Source organism: Empidonax traillii, unplaced genomic scaffold (assembly GCF_003031625.1).
Source record: "Empidonax traillii isolate 1590-97213 ecotype Southwest subspecies unplaced genomic scaffold, ASM303162v1 scaffold992:size1346157, whole genome shotgun sequence".
Taxonomy (NCBI): domain Eukaryota; kingdom Metazoa; phylum Chordata; class Aves; order Passeriformes; family Tyrannidae; genus Empidonax; species Empidonax traillii.
In genome coordinates, this window is record NW_020956185.1 from 474,832 (window position 1) to 489,701 (window position 14,870).

Genomic DNA, 14,870 nt, shown 5'->3' on the forward strand with positions numbered 1-14,870 from the left:
TTGGACAGGGCTTGGAGCAACATGGGCTAGTGGAAGGTGTCCCTGCCCATGGCAGTGGGTTGGAATGAGGCAATTTTCAAGGTCCCTTCCAGCCCTAACAAATCTATGATTCTATGAACTCCATTGATATCAAGTACCCAGGAATTTACTACATTTCCATTTGCATCAGATGCATCCAGACCCCTTTTGCACCTGATGAGCCGCAGTTCTGGATGAAAAGGTTCTTCATCAGGTAAAGCCCAGCTGCTCAAGGATTTGGAAACTGCCCTGCTCTGCAGGGCTGTGCTGGACACCTTCTCCTTCCCCAGGGTCCTCAGAACAGCGTGATCCCACCTCACTTCAAACTCTGAATTATTTGCTCTTGGCAAACAGCAGTGGGTGAATTTGGGATTAAGTTTATTTACCTTCTGAAGGATTAGGCCGAGGAGCGGCACTTCTGCCAGCACACCCACCCAGCAGCTTCCCTCCTGCAGCAGAGGGACAGCCTAAAGCCCACAGCTGATGGGATGCTTGGCCTGCTTGGCCTTACTGCCACTCACAGCAGCTCTCCCTGACCCAAACCAGTGTGAGCCCCCAGGCCTCACCCTGTGTATGTGAAAGCATGTTTAAACTTGTAGTTATGGATGTGCACTGGAGGTTCAGCAAGGGGTGATACTTTCATCCCTTTGGGATGCATGGAAATGGGCCCTAAAACACCCTGTTGGGCTCTGAGTCCATATATTTGCAAGATCAGGTCCAAAATGATTGCACAGAGGATCCCGAACACCATCACACTGTCACGATGCCACTGATTTATAAAGGATGCTTCTACAAGTTCATTCTTGAGCTCGCTACAGAATTAAATGTCACTCTTTCAATAAAGGCCTCCAATGAACTTTTCTGAGAGCAACAAGTTTCCAGCGAAGAATAAAACCATGAGGTTTGGTTTTGCTTTCAAATGTTCTATATTCACGTGTGTGTGTGTGAGCCTGTGTGCAGGCTAACACTAGTCCTGATGCTACAAAGCCCTCTGGTTGTTGTTGCTTGGACTCGTGGAAAACCCCCAGGGATGAAAGCGGAGCAGAACTCCACCCTTTTCAGTTTGCATCAGGTGTAGATGACAGGTGGAAGCTGCTGATTTTTCGGCTTTTTATGCTGCAACACAGGTGCTGTCAATTGGAAATCATTGTCACAAGAGAGCATGAAAGCAGCATATTCCTCATGGAAACCAACGAAACAGTGTCAGGCAGTTCAGGGCAGAGCCAGGAACTGAACCTTCCAACCTGCTGCCAACTTTCACATGGTGAAGGGGACTTGGATGCTTCCAGATCACCCCATAATTAGTTCTTCTGAATATTCCATATCCTGCCATGCTCCACTGCTATGCGTCCCCTCCTTCTGGTGCCGCACCCTCTTTCCCAGCAATAATTTAGATATTAAACCAAATAAAATGTTTTCATCTGTGTTGTCTCTCTTCCCTAAAAAGTATATGTGGATGTCACAGTTCAGACAGGTCTGCTTTCCAAATTCCTCTAGGCTTAAAAAGAAAAAAGGATTCACAGAATTCAGGTCTACACCGGGGTTCAAGACCCATATCATGGATTCTGAAAGAAAAAGGGGGAAGAAGAAGGAATCTGGAACATCTTTACAACATTATGTTGCACTTGCACTGCCATAGCAGTCATCTGGACTTGGCTCCATGACTGTAACTCTGAAGGGGTCCACAATTTAAAAATCAATTTACATATTTATTAACTCCAGTAAATGGATGTAAACAACCCTGAAAGTTATTGCTCCTGAGCTTTCCTCCTCAAGGCAAACATTTTACTGAGATTCTTTGGTCTGGGAGGATGGGGAGTGTACTGGAAAGGGCAAGGGAAAAAAAAAAACCTTTTACCATGTTTGCCTGCTATGAAGATGTGGTAAAAGGGCAAGCCCACACCCCAGCTCCCCCTTTGATGAACGCCCCTTTTAATTATGATTATTTTGGAAGACAAGCAGCCAGCAGAAGGGACTCGGCTGAGAGAGCTTTCTCACGTTCACGTCTGGCTGCCTCTCTGTGTGAGCAGGGCAGTGGTCCCGGGAGAGGAGGCTGCCTGGAATGCTGGGGGCCCAAGCCCTGAGTGGCCCAGGGTCGCTGGGAGACCTTGACCATCCAGCCCCTGCCTCCTGCATAACATACATACCCACACACGAGTCATATGCACTCTGGGTGTTGGGGTTTTTTTTTCCCCTCTCTGTTTGCAGCTGGTCTATTTGATCTCTGTGTGCCTGGGCTGTTTGCTGTTGTGAGCGCCTTGCCGTGATCAAAACCTCATTATCTCGAGCGATGTTGTAGTGTCAGATATTGGAAAGGGGCAGTGGAGTATAGCAGCAGGCAGCTGCAATAGTGGGCAGGCAACAAAGGCAGCAGTAACCTCCCTCCAGCGTGCTTGGATTGATTCAGTGAGAGGACTGAACATCACTCTGCTTGTGGTGGGAATGGATGTTTTCAACAGCTACTCCCTCTGCTGCTGGTGAGCTGGTGCAGCCCCACATCCCCCTGTGTCCCTGTGTAAAGCAGAGATCAGAGAGGACATGACTGTGCCCATCTGTGGGGCTCCCATGGGGCTTCAGAAGCTCGGATGTTGCAGTTCACACCTCCAGCTGCTCATCTACACCCACTGCTGCAGGGATGGGCACCCAGGAGCTCCAGCTGGGAGATCATGCCACAGACACTTGACTTTCTGTGCAACTCCGTTCAGCGGCACAGCAGCTGCTGTGCTTGGGGTTGTTTGCTCTGCTGCTTTTGAGCTGCAAGGTTGATGCTCCAGAGCAACCTCGTGCCCATGGAAAGCCATTTCCCTGTCCTGCTGCTCCTCGTCACTGCCTGGCATATGAACAGCTCTCAGGTGAAGAAACACGCCCAGACAATCCATTATACCTTCTGTTTCTCAACTTAGTTCCTCAGGTTGCAGCTTTTCTCCTTGCTTTCCTTTCACTGCGCATGGCCCACAGGAGAAATTCCCAGCCCTGCTGTCCCCACTGCTCTGTAGTTTGAACCAAAGTTTGGAGGGGAAGTCTGCTAAGAGCCTAGATGGAGAAAGATGTTTAGGGGGCTTCTAATTGTTAATTAGCAGGCTCACAGTTATTAATGCTAGTCTTCTACATCATTCCCAGCCAGGCTCACTCTTAGGCTGAAGCTCACATGCTTATACTTTCATACTCGCTGCTGACATTTCTGCATATGCTATTTTGTTCTTCCTTGTCCTGTATTCTCTTCACCTATTGAAATTATAAACACTTCAAAACTAAAAATATACATTCTTTTTCCTTCTGTCAGATTGTGACACACATACTTTTGCTGATACATTACTTGACACTCTGCCAAACAAAACTGGTGAAAGGAAACATAATAGAAAATGAGCTTGGAGAACCAGAGTAAGTGTTTGTTAAGCTTATTTTTATTATTATTATTGTGGGAAATAGTAGCTTAAGTTGACTTTTTGTGTGAGAATGTTTTAGCTGACTTTGAATGAAGCATAATTGGTTTACATGAATCTGTTCAACATGTGGCCTCTCTTGTATGAATCATTTATTACTGGTGGCTGATGTGAAGAAAACTGGCTGTTGTAAGCAAATGACGTGTATTGCTGCATTTTAAAACTCCCTAGCAAAGCACCACTTAAAATCTGTCAGAACATATATGGACACAGCTGCACAATCCATAACCTCCCCGAGCGTGCAGGAGATCAGCTTCTTTTCCAGTTGACCTTTAGTGTCACAACAGCAAAACAAGCTGATTTCTCTTTTCCTTATTTAATCTTTGTCTTTTCTGGTGCTCATCATCACTGCGAGGTTTGGGTCCTCTGAGGAGGTGGTGGCCATTTCCTCAGAACACTTCTGTGAGCTGATATCTTCCTCCCCAGCCCGTTGCTCGCTGTGGCAGTGAGAGGCATCAGATGAGACACTTTCATGAGCATCTGGTTTGGCAGAGAGTGAATCAAGACCGGGGGGAGACTGTGAAAGATCTGTGTGATCTGTTGGGGTTGAGGTTCTCAAAGCCTGGTCGGGGCAAGTTGCTTTCCCGACATGGCACAGCGTGCAGAGGACCTGCAAGTGTTGGTTTTGGCCCCCCAGGGTGAGGACAACCACACAGATCCAGCAGGACCACAGCGCTCACCCCCACCAGGAGACACGGCTGAGCTCCTTGGGTTTTGGATGAGTCCTTATGGGCTGTGTGGGGTCAAGGCCAGAACACAGACACCCCAAAACCTCTCCAAATACTCTGTTTTCCTGATGCCACCGGCAGTACTGGCAATGGCAACAACTTCATCTTTCACTCTGGCACACAAACCCAAGGATAAGACCAGTTCAGCACGATATTCCTCCTGATGGAGTCAGCCAGAAACATCTGTATGGTTTTAAATGGGTGAATTTTTTGACTTCACGCAAGCCACGCAGTATGCACAGGTAACAGCTTGGAGATCAACCAGCATGGAGGTTCCTCATCAAATTCTGTGTTCTTTGAGGGCAGTGACAGCAGTGAGATATTAGGGAAAATGTATTTTCTTCCCTTTCATTTGGAAAGAAAAGCTAAGAGGCCAGATACATAGCTGAGAAACATATAGCAGCAGTGTGTAAAACAAGTTATCTGTCATCAGACACGTCAGTCATCTGTCATCAGACGTGTCTGGAGGATTTGTCATAGGTTTTGGCACATTCGTTATTCGCCCTCTTTGTGCTGTTGAATAACAGGCCTTACAGATTACAATGGGAGCCAGTTCTTGCTTCAACTTCGGATCACACAAGATACGAGTAAATAAGATTTGGATGAATGATCCTTGCCCACAAAAATCCCCCTGACACCAAGAAACCGGCAGAGATGGCATGGCTTGATTTTCGATTTAATCATTTAATTCCTCTCGCCATTCAAGGCCCAGAGCAACTTTGTTCTAGTCGACCATTTCAATATTAACCATTTCCCCTCCGCTTTTCTCACTTCGCTGGTAAAGCTTGGAGAGCTGCATTACAGGAACCAACACAGGCACATTACATTAAAAAGTGACAAGCAAAGAAAATGATAAAGGCTGCTCATCTCCTTTTGAATAATTCCCGGTGCTGCTCTAAGAGTACATTTCTCACAGGGTTTACTTTTGCTCCTGCAGATGAAAGAGGGAACAGGACCAGGCTCTAAGTCAGTTTGGTCAGTGAAGCCCTGCACTCCCCTCAGCTCTCAGAAATAAACATTGAAGATTGTGATTTTTCTGCCATTTCAAAATATGTTTATATTTGGACCAAGGAAATTGACAGTTTCAGTATTTCTAATGTGCTCTATGGGAAGAGGTCCCAGGGAATTAGCTCAGACACTTACCTTGCTTGGGACTGTGTTTGGCTTTTAAGAGGTAGAATGAGTTAAATGCAAACCTGAAGTGACCATTTTAAAGATTGCCTTGAGAAGAAATCAGTCTTAAACCAGGCAGGTAACGACAGAACAAAGACTTTGGTATTTTTAATAGTTTCCTGGGATCAACCCATGATTCCCTCCATCAGTGGATTGGAAGCCACTTGGAACTTAGCCAAAGGTCCTTCCTGAATGTGTATGTCCTGCAAAACTTGAGTGTAATGCTGTGGTCATCTAAACCCTGTGCAAGCAGAGCGTGTCCCACGGCTCCAGCATTTCCCCTTTGCCACTCCCCAGCTGGAATAACAGGTAAATTATTGCATGGAAGGTGCCACTGAGCTAAAATCCACTCTCACTCATTTCCGTATAACTTCCTGAGGTAACGGGATGAAACAAAAGAAGCTGAGTCTACAAAAAAAGTCTGATCCCTACCAGAGATACTCCTTTTATGTCAGAGCACACCCGTCCAAGATGATTCTTTTGATATGAATCTCCCTGCACATTACTATCGATATTAACGGGGATGGAGGATGCACATGAGAGCTGTTGGAATCAGGGCAGTGGGATGGGGATGACACATAACGAGGGGAAAACTCCCTGCCCAGGGAATTCAGACAGTGCTGTGCAGTCACTGCTGTGCTATTTGCCACGTGCTATATACAGTCACAAAATATTCCACTCAGTCAGAGACATGGCCAGAAAAAGCCCTGGAACCCCAAAGTCCTACAGTCTTATAATAACCACTGAAGAACGTCCTCCTCCACAAAAGGAGCACAGCAGAGCTCCTGGTGACCTTCCTGGGACACACACTGTGTGCAATTTATTCTGTACTTAAAGAACCAGGCAAAATCAGAGGGGCTGCTTTCAGTGCCTTCGTGCCCATTTCTCATTGCTCTGGAACTGGGAAGCAAATATTTTTGGCCACCTTAATGAAATTTCACAATGCTGGAATGAGGTATCACAAAATAATCTGGAGTTTTCAGAATATCCGTTTGTTTCAGTGGTGAAAAAATAAATTTGAGTACCGGTATTGGATGAAAAAGGGTTCTGCCATTAAAAAAAAAAATCCAATCAATATTAATCCGTCTTTTCCACTTTTTAATTTGTAAATTTATATTACTGAGGGTTGTTGGACCAGCGCACTGGGAGGCTTGTCACTTGAAGTTGTAATGCAGGATTTCAGAAAAAGGAGAAAGCATTGGAGTGTTTTGAGTGCTTGGATTGGAAGACACGGGAACGTAATGATGATACAACAAGCATGACTGTAAAATGCCATTTCTATTGCAGGCAACACAATGTATATTATTATTATTATCTTTTTTTTTTTTTTTTTTTTTTTTTTTTTTTTTTTTTTTTTTTTTTTTTTTTTTTTTTTTTTTTTTTTTTTTTTTTTTTTTTTTTTTTTTCTTTTTGGAGTGGTGAACTGTGTTCTCCAGCAAAAATCCCACTGGCTGGGGACTGGAAGGTATTGGAGGGAGTAAGAGCCAGAGAGCCCTCAAAACTCCCCTGCTTTGTTTGCCTGGAAGTCCCCACTGAACTGCAGCCAAAATGATTTAATAAGAATGTTATTTTTGGTGGCAGTGACAGTTTTTAGTGTCAGTACTGAAGAGGCAGCATCATTCATAAGGAACACACCGGGGATGGGTTACACCTACAGTCAGGTCTCATCCTTTCCTTTCCCTCTGAATCTTCCCTGCTCTTTCTCACACTGGCTGGGGCCACTGGTGGCAAGCTAGGAAGATGAAGGAGAGAAGGGAGAACTGTGATGCCAAGTATTTTTCTACATTAGATTTTTACAGAGCATGCAAAGTTTCTCTCCACCCATCGCCACAGGAGGAAAATTGTGGAGTGTCTATCCAAAAACCCACCCCAAAACTCCCTCCTATGGCAGCTTCGGTGCATATGCAATCATAATTTGGAACCATGGGAACAAACCTCATGCACTGTTGTAGATTATCATTACTATTTACCAGCAGCAAATGGCCATTATTTTTTACCCAGCCCGTGGGATGGTTTGCAAGCCATTCTCATGCTTTGTGGTGCTTTCAACTCAACATGGACACAAAGGCTGAAGAGCCAGCTCCCAAAGACAAGGGATCATGATTTCATGATGTTGGCAAAGTGGTCACAGGGAACTCTTTTGGGAACCCCTTTTTGGGGCTGCAGTGGTTTGTACCCCATGCTCTGCTGTGGCACCACTCCTGCATCACCAACACTGTCCTCATTCATGACAAAGTTGCATACTATTATAAGTTAAATATTACTATGAAGTTGCATATTACTATAAGTCACTATATTCTTCTGTGATGATTAGGGATTTCTATTAGCTGCAGAGGAGAACGTGCAAAACATCCTTTGCTCCTGGACTAACCCCACAGTGCTGCAACACCTCAGCAGGGAGCTGATAAGAAATCGGGCAGGCACGTTCAAACAGCAATTTGGAATCACCAAATACTCGCCAAATATATCTCGCTGTTGTCGCAGCACAAATATAATTACTGCTATTATTAGCAGCAGCGATAGTTGCTATTAAGGCTATTCTTAGTCATAATTTTTACTGTGGTAACACTTAGGAATTCCCTCCGTGGGCCAGAGTGGCACTGCAGTATGTGCTGCAAGGCTGTTACCATGACAGTTCTGCTCTGTTTGCCAGCGTGTTTTGGCTAGAGAGCCAGCTGCTGGGGGGGGGTTAATGTGCTCCAAGTTGCCCAGCAATAAATCCCAAACCAAATTCACGACCAGATTTCTGCCCCGAGCCCTCAAGCCTGCGACTTGCTGCTCTTGCAGCTCCACCTGACCCCGGGGCAAAAAGACACCGGTTTTGCCAAAATTAAGCCAACGTTTTTGAAAGGACATTTTCAGGCAGGTAAGCTCAGGAGACGCTGCTGGTGAGGCTGACAGTGCAGGGAGTTGTCTGTGAAAGGGTTGGAGGGTTCCCACAAGGCACGTGAGGGTTATTTCTTTGCAACACAATATTGCAATAATAATAACAACAACAACAAAAAGACATTTAATTAAGCAGGATGAGACAAACTTTGTGAAATGTCAGTGTTTCTTTATGGGTGAGATTTCTCTGACAGATTGTCAGTGTTAAGATGTCCACCAGCTGTTGGCCTGGCTCTCAGCTTGATGTTGAATGCACTGATTTTATTAATCCTTTCAAGGTGGACACAGTCATTTGCCTTTTCCATCTTGCAGCAACGTGTGAAATTGGTCACTGCACATGGAGAATTAATTCCACCATAGGGATCACTCACAGATTACGGTCCCCCCTCAAAATTTTCATGACCTTCTGGGCAGAGCTGCATGTCACACACTGAGCCAAAAAAAGTGCATCAGAGGTGTGTGGGGTGCCCTCAGGTGCTCACAGAGACCCTGGGGTGACAAATCCTCTTGTCACCAGGACTGCAAGCCATTAACATCCGAGGGTAAAGCCACGGTATGTGAGCTAATGGTCCCAAACCATTACCTGTGGAGTTGAAATCCTTATCACAAAAGCACCGGGCTTGCGATTTGCATCTCTCCAAGTGTGGCTCCAGTGACTTCTCCATCCGTCATGACCAGTAATCTCTCCTTGTAATCTCCCTAGTACCTCTGTGTCACCAACATCCCCACTATAGGTGCTGTGCTTTCTAATGGTCCACTTAGCACATTCAGAAGTCTCCCATGCTCCCAGTATTGTTTGATTATGTCTTTTAAGGCTAAGATCTGATCAGTGTGTGTACACCCTCTTCTGAAGCTAAACTGACTTTCCTTAAGCCCACCATTCAGCTGTGCCTGCTTTCTTGTTCTCAGCCACTCAAGCAAACGTATCCTCAAACACAGCAAACAGGCTAATGCCTCTTGAGTCATATTCCTTCCTGCCACCTCCTTTTCTTCTTCTTCAGTTTGTTGTAATCACATCTGAATACCAGGGACAAGCCTTTTAGGGAGCCCTGGGAATACCTGATGGCTGTCCCACAGGTGACACCTTTGTTGTCATCTCATCCAGGAGGATGCAATGTCCTGTGCCACACTGAGGGCTGGATCCAAGGAGCAGTGACATCTGCAGGGCCACTGCACTCATCTTTGTGGCTTTCTGTCTCAATCCATGGCACCCATACTGATGGATTTTCCTTTTCTTTTTTTTTTTCCCCCCCATTTCCCAGCACATATCAGCAATGCTCTTTTCAACAGGTGTCCACTCTCACTTCTCACCTGAAGTCCCGACTTTTTCTGCCTCCCTTGAAAATAAAATCAACTTTTGAGAGATGAACTGTTCCAACAGGTTGCTGACTCTTTGTGTGGAGCCATGGGAGTTTGTGACCCACTGCCTATGTCAGTCACCTTCCAAAACACTTCTCATCTGAAAGGACCTAATTAAAAATACTGATGAATTAAAGGTACAGCTGGAACTTGGTGTTAGGTCCTAATTTAACACCTACCCAGCCTTTATTCAGGCTAATCACAAAACTGATCTGTCTTTGCACACTAAACTCTTTACACTAAAGGGACTTTTGCCCTTGATCAGATTTTCTCTGATTAAGTACTGATAAAGATGTATCATGATACAGGCAGGCAAAATACTTCATTTAAAAGATGATGAGCATTCAGACTTACCTCTTGTGATCAGATAGTCCCCTCCTTTGGGCCCTTTGGCCACAGCTTTCCAGGAACCCTCTCCATCACTGGCAGAAGGCTCTCAAAGCTCACAGATGTGGTGGCCAAACTCCTGAGAGAGGCTGAAATTAAATCAGGTCTTCTTGAAACAAATGTCCAGACCCTTCTGATCAAATAGGGCAGTGTCACTGTTACCACAAGAAAAAAGGTGCTGGGGAAAACAATTCTCCTACATTTCTGTGTTGTTCAATGTGAGGCATCTGTTCAATACGAACATGATCTGAACAGCTCATGAGCTTGGTTAGTGCTGGTGTAAAAAAGCCATTTCATGCAAAGTAGTCCTGCTCATGATGAAAGTAAACCCATTATAAATAAATAAATCCAGAAGCTATTTATGCCAATCAAAAAATAGTCATATCAGTATTCAGGCCTTGGCATTTTAATGATTAAATCTGCATTTTGGGAAAAAAAAAAAAAAGAAATTCACTAATATCAATCACTAATAAGTGATTCATATCATGTCAAGTAAAAATATGTCAGGACCATGAGGAAAATTCACAATGCTATATTTCAGCTAGAAATCAGTGTAACAATTAGGGCTTCCAGCTCAGGTTCCAGGGAGGCATCTTTCTTCCATGGCATTTTTCTCTGTCCCTCCTGTGCCAACTCTTATAAAACAAGATACCACAGGATTTAATTCTAAAAATCTAATATTACTGCCTTGTGGTGAACTGAATACTACAGATTCCTTCTTGATAATACTGTCTCATGGGATTCCTGTGTGGTAACAGAATCTCCTGGGATTCCTGTCTGGTAACCATATCTCACTGGACCTTGGTAGTATTACTCCCATTGGATAACCCCAGCCCTACCAAATAAGCAGCCATAAACCTTACACTCTCTTTATTTTACATGGCATTATTTTACTAATACCAGATTCTGCACCATTTAGATCAGTGGGCTTTTTTTCCCCACACTGATTTCTACCAAGCTGGAACCAGGCCTCCATGAGAATTTATTATTATGGAATATCTTATTTGTTTGGCAAGAATAATATTAAGAAATACCTTTAAAGAAGCAATAATAGAAATATCTCATGGCTTCATTGCACTTAGTCTTTAATCATACATGGATTAGAAAGCTTCTTGTTGTTCTTAAAATGAGCTATGGTAATAGTTCTGCCTCTTCATGCCAGTGAGGGAAATCACAGCTAAATAGTTTCAGAAGGAATATAGTGAGCAGTTCTTGGGAGAGGTTTTCAGTTAAAGCCTCTGCTGCAACTACAGATCAGCAGGAAACCAACAGCTTGTTATTCTGCTTGGGTTTATTATGCTCAAAAGGCTCATTTAAACATGGGGAATCCACTGCAGCAGACACTGCACCCTTAAATAAGGAATCAGCAATCCAGCCTTTCTGTCCTGAGCCACTCTGTCCACCCAGTTGTTCAAGCAAGTTGGTACAGGGACAAAATTACTGGAAAAAGCCCACAAACACACAGAACTTTGTCCAGGACATTTCAGGACACTTTCCCATTGCCACGATCCACCCACCCCCAACAAACATGGTTCACATAAGACAGTCACGGCCCCTCAGAGAATTATACAGCAAGTTTTGTGTCACTAAGCTCTTGGATGTGCCACCAGACATCAGGGCAGGTCTTGACCATCTGGCACAGAGCTCTGACCAGGTGAAGATCTGGCTCAGTAACAGAAGCAAAGCTTGAAATCCAGATACTACTAAGGCTTGAAGCCCAGTGGAAGTGCCTGAAGAACACAAATGTCAGAGATGAAAGAAGGTAAGCAGGCAACACCTTCTACTAAAGCACTGTATCTCCTGCCCCGTGTTCAGACAAAAAAAAATGGGCATATGCCATTTTTCCTTTTCACAGCTGTCTTTCTGTCCAAATATAACACTCACAACTCCAGAACTTACAGCTGTTCCCAGCCCTTTTTTTGAATCCAGACAATGCTTCAACACCAGCTTTTCTTTGGCCTTGCTGAAGTCACTAAATCTCATCATCCTTAGAGACACAAGTAACTGTGATAACAATCCCAGGCAACCTCACGTTATTTTTGAGAGGAACAATGAAGTTTATGAAGCACTTTCTGAAGGTAAAAAAAACACGAACCCCAAGGAGTGACACACTTGATACAAGACACTTTTATCCCTAAACCCTTGAATTTCCATGGTGTTTATCTGCCTGAAGTACCACTGGAATTGGAGGTAGGTAAGCAAGCAGAGGCACTCAGGAGCTTTGGTGGTCCTTGGTACCCTCTGCAGTGAATAGAAAGACTCTTGCTATAGGCTGGGATAACCAGGAATGGTGCCAAATCAGGGTCTGCAGCTCTCCTCTCCTCAACACCTGGACGGTGCATTGAGAAAACCATGTTGGAGACCTGTGGAAATATCCACAGGCATAAGTGGACAACAAACCCAGGAAAATCAAAACGCTTCTTACCAGGGGGCTTTTGACGGTCTCTTGAGGGGGGCATGCATGGCTTTCTTGTGAGTCACCACCCCAAAAATACTGTAAGTGCTATTCATTCAGCAGTGCAAGCTGGAAACAATCTAGGGAACTCTCATCTTCAGGTCAGTGGGGGCTGGCAGCACGGTCACCCTGCCTGGGAACGAAGGGCGAGACAAGAAAGAGCACGGCTTCCAAATTGCTCTCGTGCATGCTCTGCCTGGGGACTGGCTCTGTAGGAAGGGAAGGGTTTATCTGCTGCCCACAAGTAGAGCTGTGGGTGCCCTTCGCAGCTCTTGAGAGCTGGGAGGGGTGTTTTTCTGCTTGAGGGGTGATGAGGCTGCGAAAGGTTTGCGTTAAGGACGGAGCGAAAAGAAACGGTGCCGAGCTTGGGGGAGACACATGAAAATTCCTGCCATCCCACACTGCCTGGAAGGGTCAGAGAGCAACTTTGGTGTTTATCCCGCTTATAGCCCACAGGTCCTTCTTAGGGCCTGAAGCCTCTCCTGCTATAAAAATAGGGGAGAATCCATAAAAGCAGCAGCATCTCACATATAGCACAGCTCTTTTCTTACAAGAAGCTAAATGCCTTAATTAGAAGTTCACTGGGTTATTTTCTGTGCGCTGCAGCCAACGACACAGAACATGGACTCCTGATGGAATACCAAGGCAGTAAATCAGTGGAGGGTCTTTGCTACCGTTCATGAAATGCTCCAGCTGTGCTCCTAAGGATTATAATGTCAACAGAACTCTTGATTTGAATCACAGCCTTGCCTTCACTCAGGGGCCATATATTAGTCTTGAAAAGTAGACAGAGTTTCATTGCTCAAAAAAANAAAAGAGAGAATTGCTGAGCTGAAAATAAAATGGTGATGTAGGGGAGGAACACTGCAGTGCAGCCAGAGGAGACACGTGGTGGCTTTCAGCAAAAACGTCTAAAAATCTGAATGTTAAGGAATTTCTCCGTGCTTGTTTAGTGTAAATTCCACCAGTCAAATTCAGATTTTCCCAATACACCTAGGCAGGGCTTAGCCCACCTGATTAAGTGCTCACCTTCACCAAAGCCATTGCAGCAATTCCAGCCGACTTCAGCCAAGGATTTGGTTCTTACTCGGAGTATAACAGGAATCCCAGGAAACAAAAAAAGTCTAAAGAGACTGTGGTAAATCTGTCTGGAGGACAAATATGTTTGAATATCACTTGAGGTCATGCTTCTGCTTTAGAGCATGATCAAATCATAAAATACCCTGAATCAATGACTGCATTCCATCAGGCTGGATTCCCAAAAGCTGTGTAAAAAGGTGCAGTTTTGCCTTAGCAAAACACTTGAAGTTTCCCAGGAATCTTTTGACATTTAGCAGGTGTTCTCTTGCAGTGATTGTAATAAATCTTAACAACCCACATGTAACCAGGCAAAAGAAAAATGTTGAAGACTTTTCTAATGATGACCTTGAAGTTGTTGACAAGGTCACAGGGGTAGTGTCATACTGCAGTTTGCACATGTTCTTGCTTTCTTATTCCTGCAGGAATCAGCTGCTGCCAAAGTATACATGATACAAACTAGAATCTTGATTATCCAAAGCTCAGTCATAGTCTCTGTCTCCTATAATACAGTTCTATCCCTGGTATTTATTGCTTACACTGAAAAGTATCTCAGTTATTCAAAACCTTAGTCACTCAGATTCAGTGAGTGGAGCCCATTAAATCAATTTGCAATTAATTCAGCTGGCTCAAAACCATTTCCCCATTTCATAACTGTCCCGAAGCAATGCAAAGATTTGCACCAAAAAATACTCAAAAAGGGAGAGACCTACCTTTGCCTTGAATGCTGTTGTCGGAAGCAAAAAGGAGGAAGAATCTCACAAAGCTCCAATAGTCCTGGCACTTTCAGCACGTTTATATCTTTGCAGCAGCAAGAAAACCTCCTCTCTGGAACACAGAATTATTTGAAAATGCTGCTTTTCACTAGCACTAAGGCTGAACAGTAGCTGACATACAAGGGGTTTGTAGAGCTGAGCCAAGTTCCTGAAATGCAACACCAGTTTCTAGAGCACGGTCACAGTACCCAGTGGGGTTGGCAGCAACCTGTTTCCTGGCTCGGCATCTTGTTTGTTTTGGTTTATTTTGCTTCCCCACCGCCCCATGGGAAGCCCGTGCCAGCCTGTGCTCCCTCCACCACCTGCAGGGCTGCACTGGAAGGTCCCTGCACTTTCTGCCACGATGGAGGACAGACCCAGAGAGCCTTCGAGCACGAGCCTCATCTGATCATTTCCTGGGATAACACGAACTTCTTTACCAAGGTTCCATGAAAGAAAAGTACAAAGCATCTTTCAGCCTTTCCACAGCTTTTTTTTTTTTTTTTTTGCCAAATGCTTAATTATTATCTAAAAGAAAAAAGTCTCCCCTTTTTAAACCATCAAGTTCTTTACATGAGTAACTTAGATT